Source organism: Drosophila albomicans, chromosome 3 (genome assembly GCF_009650485.2).
Source record: "Drosophila albomicans strain 15112-1751.03 chromosome 3, ASM965048v2, whole genome shotgun sequence".
Classification (NCBI taxonomy): domain Eukaryota; kingdom Metazoa; phylum Arthropoda; class Insecta; order Diptera; family Drosophilidae; genus Drosophila; species Drosophila albomicans.
Window position 1 is genome coordinate 21334442 of NC_047629.2, and position 6812 is coordinate 21341253.

The following is a 6812-nucleotide window of genomic DNA, read 5'->3' on the forward strand; positions in this document are numbered from 1 at the left end:
TTAATAACTTAAAGCAATTAAAATATATATGTGTATGTATGTATCTATTCTGCATACTTTACTATATTTCATTATTTATTTTATATTCATTAAAAATTGAAGCTTAAAATTGCATTCATTAGTATGTATAATTATACGTTCAAAGCTTCTTAGGACTTGAATCTGATGTTTTGTTCTTTTTTCTTTAATTTCTTTGTATTCAAATTATATTATAATATTAACCAGAATATATATATTACAATAACTATAGTAATGATACTTTAAATGTTTATTATAACTGTTATCAATAGGAAAAGCAACAATAAGAGCATTAGTATCAATAACTTTGCAACTATGGGTTCAGATCCACAAAAGTTGTACAATCATTTGATATAAATAAGAAGTATAAAATATATCTAAACAGTTTAAGCATTAAACGGGCAAGGTATACGTTTCTATATGTCTTTTCAGATTTAATTACTGCTGTGCTTATTATCTGATGGTGTTCAGAGTATGTTGTGAGCTAGTCGAACTTTGGAATAAAGCATTTGTTTTTGGCAGATTAATGTTAAAACGTGAAAAACGACAACACACAATAAACCAAACATAATACAAGTGTCTGCCACAAAAATAAGAAATAAAGAAAAACGAAAAAGAAAAACGAAACCCTTTTTCGAAATGCTGGCAGTCAAAGCTTAGAGCGGGAAAAGCCCGCAGTAACATAAAGTCGCAGTGTTTACGATTTGTTTCGATCTAGTTTTGGTTACAATTCAAGTCAACAGCAGCGGCTCAACCTGAGCTACGAGCTATCAACAGCAAAAAACCCGACTCAAAGCCATGGAAACCCCCTCGAAGCGCATTCAGCAAAAACACACACACAACAACAACTTTGGCTCAACGAGGGTACAAAACAACGACTCTGGCTCTGGCTCTAGCTCTGACTGTGTGGTCTTGCCGCTTGCTACTTGCTACTTGCAACACTCGCACTCGGTGCAGTGGCCAAAATGTTGTTTAACCAACATTTGCATTCTATGAATTTTGAATTTAGTGAAAACTCGCTCGACAAAAGGAGAAGTATTGAAGCATTGAGTAGTCGAAGTTTGGTCGAGTCACGACTGGGGGACATAAAAGCGGCTTTCGTTATCTTATCAGTGAGCGTCAAAGTGGGTAAACATAAACCCACCAACACACACACACATACACACACACTCTAGATGGACTAGATGGCAAAGAATCCAATAAACGACACGCTCTCGCTCTTTCTCTTATCGGTCAATAGGTGTGAGTTGCACTTCGAAGCTGCAGTTGGCGTTGCCGTTGCAGTTGCATTTCGCATTTGCTGCAGCAAAGGAGGCAAGACTCATTAGCATGGCAATGACAGTGGAGTGCTAAGCAAAGTCCTGTTTTGTGGTTCCTAGTCCTGCTTCTGGTCCTGGTCGTGGTCCTTGTCCAGACTGTGTGCCTCCATTTATCAGCATTTTCCACACATTCGCATGAGACGAATTCTAAAATCGATTCGCTGCTTACACTTTGCGACGTTGCGACGTTGCTGTCGGCGCATAATGTCACACAGGGAGTAGTCGAAACTGAGACGCAGTCTGGCATCCAAATGTGTTCCTTGCCACACACACACACACACAGACACATACGTATGTACGTACACACAGATACACACACAACACGAGGAACAACCCTTCGCACGTACGGCTTGCGTTCGGTCTAGCGCTTTGAATTTGAACCCCCGTTTTCAAAGGACCAACTTCAAATGCCGAAAATAAATGCCTCTGTCCCTTGTGCCCCGTTCTCGTACTCGTTCTCTCTTTCCCTTGCCCTGAGTGTGTCCCCCCTTCCTCTACGGCTGCCTCTACCTTTCTCCTTATCCACCGCCTGTGCCCGTCCAAGTCCCATTCCTATTCTCATTCTCATTCCCATTTCCCTGTCGCAGGCGCAGAGAAATGCATTCAACGTAAAAAAGCAAGCGAAAGAAGAAAATTTTAATCCAAAGCGGTCCCCTATATGCCTTTTTCGAACATTTCTATGTGTGCGATGCTTTGTGTGTGTGTTGCTGTGTGTGTGTGTGTGTTTGTGTGCGTGCCGTGGATACACATTTTGTAAATGCCGCCCAAGGTGACCAGAATTTGATAAAGCACCACCGCGGCAAAGATTATCACAGCGAAGCACAGCACCAAGGCGAAGCAGTGCTCGGCATCCTTGTCCTCATCCTCATCCACATCCACATCCTTGTCAGTGTCAAAGAACGTTGCGTTGCGTTCCGTTCCTGTTACCTGCCCCTGCGACCGGATGTTGCACATACACAATGCAAAACTTTTTCCCCTTGTCAGCAGGAGCGAAACTGCAGCAGCAACAAGGATCAGCGAGAGAAATGTCAAGATTTCTTAGCTGCAATATTGAAACAGGTGTCCAAATTGCTCACAGATTACAAATAGTTTCCGCTGCCAGAGCAGGCATACCTTTGTATATGTATCTATAGTTCTTACATCTCGAAATAAAATGCGCCTACACTGAGCAAATAATATAAAGACAGGAAATTGACAACTATTGAGGACAATTGATTTCGAATGTGAAACACTTTCTTTATACAATAAAATTTATTGCTATTGAAGTTGATGACTTAGGATTCATATTAAAAGTTAGATTACATGTTTAAATTCCTGTTTTTGTTTAAATTCTTTTTCTTCTATTTATTTGTGGATTTTTATACCCGCTACCCATAGAGTAGAAGGGTATTATAACTTTGTGCCGGCAGGAAATGTATGTAACAGGTAGAAGGAGGCATCTCCGACCCTATAAAGTATATATATTCTTGATCAGCGTCAACAGCCCAGACGATCTAGCCATGTCCGTCTGTCTGTCTGTCCGTCTGTGTGTCTGTCCGTCTGTCCGTATGAAACACTGGATCTCAGAGATTATAAGAGATAGAGCTATAATTTTTTTCGACCGCATTTGTTATGTTTGTACGTAGATTAAGTTTGTTTCTCATTTTTGCCACGCCCACTTCCGCCCCCGCAAATCAATAAAATCGAATAACAAGCGAAATTTTCAAGCTATAGCTTTTTTGGTGTATACAATAATAACTATAGTATTTATGATTTCTGAAAATTGGATTACGATCAGATAAAAATTGTGGAAGTTATTAAAGGAATTCTTTTGTATGGGCAAAAACGCCTACTTACTAGGGCTCTTAATTGCTTTGGCCGACAATCTGGTACATTGTGCTGTCTATGGTATATTTTGAATGTGGTACTATATCGATATACCAAACATACCATTTGGTATTATTTAAGTATATTTGTAATTTCGGTATATTTTGAAGAAAAAATACCGCAATATTTTGCTTTTATTCAAAATGCGTAGCGGGTATCTCACAGTCGAGCACACTCGACTGTATTTTTCTTACTTGTTTGTGTTATATTGGAAAATCAAAATGATTTTCTTAAAATGTGATCTATTTATGTGAAAAGATCTATATTGTTCTGATCCCATTTTTTTTAAAGGAATGATATTTAGATAAACAATTTTTCGAATTATTTTAATAAGGTTTTTTTTTTTAATAAATATAAATAAATTGCATTTAAAAGGTAATTTATAGTTGCTTTCATCGAACTAACAAATATTTGTGTTATGTTACTTTTTTATGGAAATACTGTTTTTTTTTTTAATATTCCTTAATACAACTTTGTATAGAACTCTTTTTCATAAACATTTTTAATATTTGTTGAAGTCATTTAACTTTCCTTGCTTATGAGTTTTGAAACACTTTTCTTTTGTGTTCGAAATTATTCTGATTGTTTATTATTATGTGCAATTCACATCCTTTTCTATTCAACTTAAACTGGAGCTGCTAAAACTTTATTGATCACTGACACTTACTAAGTTTGATTACGTCTATTATATTATAGTCTCTTTACAGTTTATAATGAAGGTACTTGGCTACTTTTTAGCCTTCGACTCTTAAGATTCGATTTGTTTCCTGCAACGAGCATAAAAGCTATCTCAAGTTGAGCTGACTATTTGGATTATTATCAAACTGTTTCTCAAGCCTAGAAACATTCAGATTCTTGTGTTTCCGGCAATTAATATCGAGTAGTTGTAAAGACAATCTGACGTTGAACTGATTATTTGGATTATTATGTAAATATTTCCACTTAATTTATGGTTGAAATTCTTTGTTTTCAACAAGTAGTGAAGTAATATTATCCGTTGTATTCTAATTGATGGGAAACCCTTGAATTTAAGTTTGTCGGAATTCGCAGTTCTCTTGGGTCGGGAAATGTGATAGAGTACGTTTTCCTGGAAATACGACTGATGATTGTGTTTTTTGTTGATTAAACAGTTTAATCAGTTGCAGAAATGCCACCAAATAGTTTTACACAAAGACAGAGAGACAGAGAGCAGCGTCTCTCTCGCTCGCTCTACTATATATCTATGCTTCAGGGTCAAAGCGTCGCATCTAATGCGAGTCAAGTTGAGTTGAGAGCTCAGGAAATGCGAGCATTCTAACTAAAGTAAAGTAAGCAATAACAACAACAGCAGCGAGTTCGAGTGTGATGAGAACAATGCGAAACACAAGCGCTGCTGAGATACAGATACAATACTTATTTTTAATTTCGATGAATCACCGTTGCTTGAATTCAATTCAGCGACAGCAACAGCAACAGAGACGGCGACAACAGGCAACGACAACAACAACTCGGATGACTGCATGGCTCGTTGGAGACCAGAGACCGGAGACCGGAGAGACTTCTCTTACACACTCTCAACTCTCCACTCCGCACTTTTCGAGTCTACACTGCTGTTGGTGCTCGCCACAGGTCGCGCAGCCAAGCGAATGCGAGCGCAAAACAAACTGAAAGAATGCACAAAGAGCAGACGACGATCGGCCAAAGCAGAGGAGCCAACAACAACAACAACAACCACAACAGCAACAATTTGCTGGTGGAATATGAGAAGTTGCCAGCAGCAGCAACAACAACAACAACAACAAAAGCGACTGCGAGAATCCACATTCCAAAAGCCCAGCCATAGATAAGGGTTTATCGTCAAGCTGCCTACGTATTATTCTACTTTACCTGAGCTTGTGGCTGTCTGTGTGCATGTGTGTGTCTAAATGTATATGTATTTGTGTGTATTTGTGTGTGCTTTAAAGCTTCGTCAATTGTCAGCTTCCTTGGGGCCGTCTGGCTTTGAATTCTACACGTTTTGATTGCCGACCCCTTTGCAGGGGGGCAACAATACAGCTCACAGCAAAACTCACAGCACTCACGGGGTCTCGACATGTGACATTGTTCTTGTTCTCGTTGCTGCTGCTTTTTATTCTGCTGCTTCTTGCTGCCAAAGAACGTGCGCTGTTTGATTAGAACTTCAATTTTTGTGCTTTGCCTTTTTAACATTTCTTTCACATTTTTTTTTCTTGTTTTCGGGGGACAAAATCGAAAGTTTTGCAACGCTTCTGGAGGACTTCGTGCTTCGTGCTGGGCATCCTTTTGTGCATGTGGCGGAAGTGCTTATTGTCGCCATTTGATGCGTCAACGACTTCCGCTTGCCGCATCTTTGCCCCTCAAGAGCAGCTGTCTCCTTGGACATTAGCTTAACAGTTGACAGCTTGGCTTGAAAACGTTTCAAGACGCGCAACTTCAACATCAACTTCAACTTTGAGCGGCAGCAACAGCAACAACACTATCGATTATTTTTAGCCATTGCGTGCTTGGCAAGCATATGCTGGACTAACATACTATATATACATATATACGACTATATAGCGGGTGGTGTTCTTGGGTCTTGTTGCTGTTGCTGTTGCTGTTGCTGTTGGTGGTGCGGTGCACATCAAAGGCTTCGTGAAAAGTTCTCTTTTTGAGCTCGTCATTTGCATTTTGGCGGGTTCCCAAGCCGAAGGTCTTTCTCGCTCTCACTCTCTCTCTCTCTCTGTCTCGCTCTCGCTCTGCTATTTGTTAGCCACAGCAGAAACACACAAGGCACAAAAACCTGGGAAAGACCTTTGCAATATGCATGTCAAGTGCCACATCTTGTTGTTGTTGTTGCACATTGTTGTTGCTGCCACACTGCCTGTTGCTGTTGCTGCTGCTGTTGCTGCTGCTGTCGTTCGTCTGGTTTTCTGTGTCAGCTTCAACGTCAGCGTCAGCCACCTGCCCGATCAACAACATGGCCTTAGGATCTCATGTCTGCCAGACTCGTTTTTCTTTTTTTTCGTTTTTTTCTGCTTTTTTTTGGCGTAGCAATTGCAAAGCAACCTAATTGCAATGCTGGATATAAGCCGCCAACGCCACGCCCCGAGTGCAGCAAAACATTTGCGCAATAAATGCGAAAAATGCATAAATAAATAAATAAATTATATAAAATGCTCTCTCGACCACAGCGCAACGTTGCAACATGGCCTGCACTTCCGTTTTGCCCACAAAATGGCGTTGCAACGTTGCATTTGATAAACTCATATGCGTCCAACTAATCATGCGCCCAAATCCGATAGCTTAACTACTCTAGATGCCAAATTACATATGCTTTTATTGTGCAGGCACCAAAAATAATAAAATCTATTTTATTTCAGCGCAGCTCTATTTTTATTTTCTTTAATTATAGTTAAGTTTCCGTTGCACTTCATTTTAAGTAAACTTTTAGTAAATTAAATCTTCGTTATATTTAAAAGTTCAACAAAAATATACATTTATTTATTTAAAGTTCCTTTCTTGTCATTTCCTCTCAATTTCATTTCAATTTTTAGTAAATTTCAAGTAAACTATTTGTTAGTTAAGGACAGTTCTTAAATGTTTTATAATTTAACATTATTTCAAATTCTT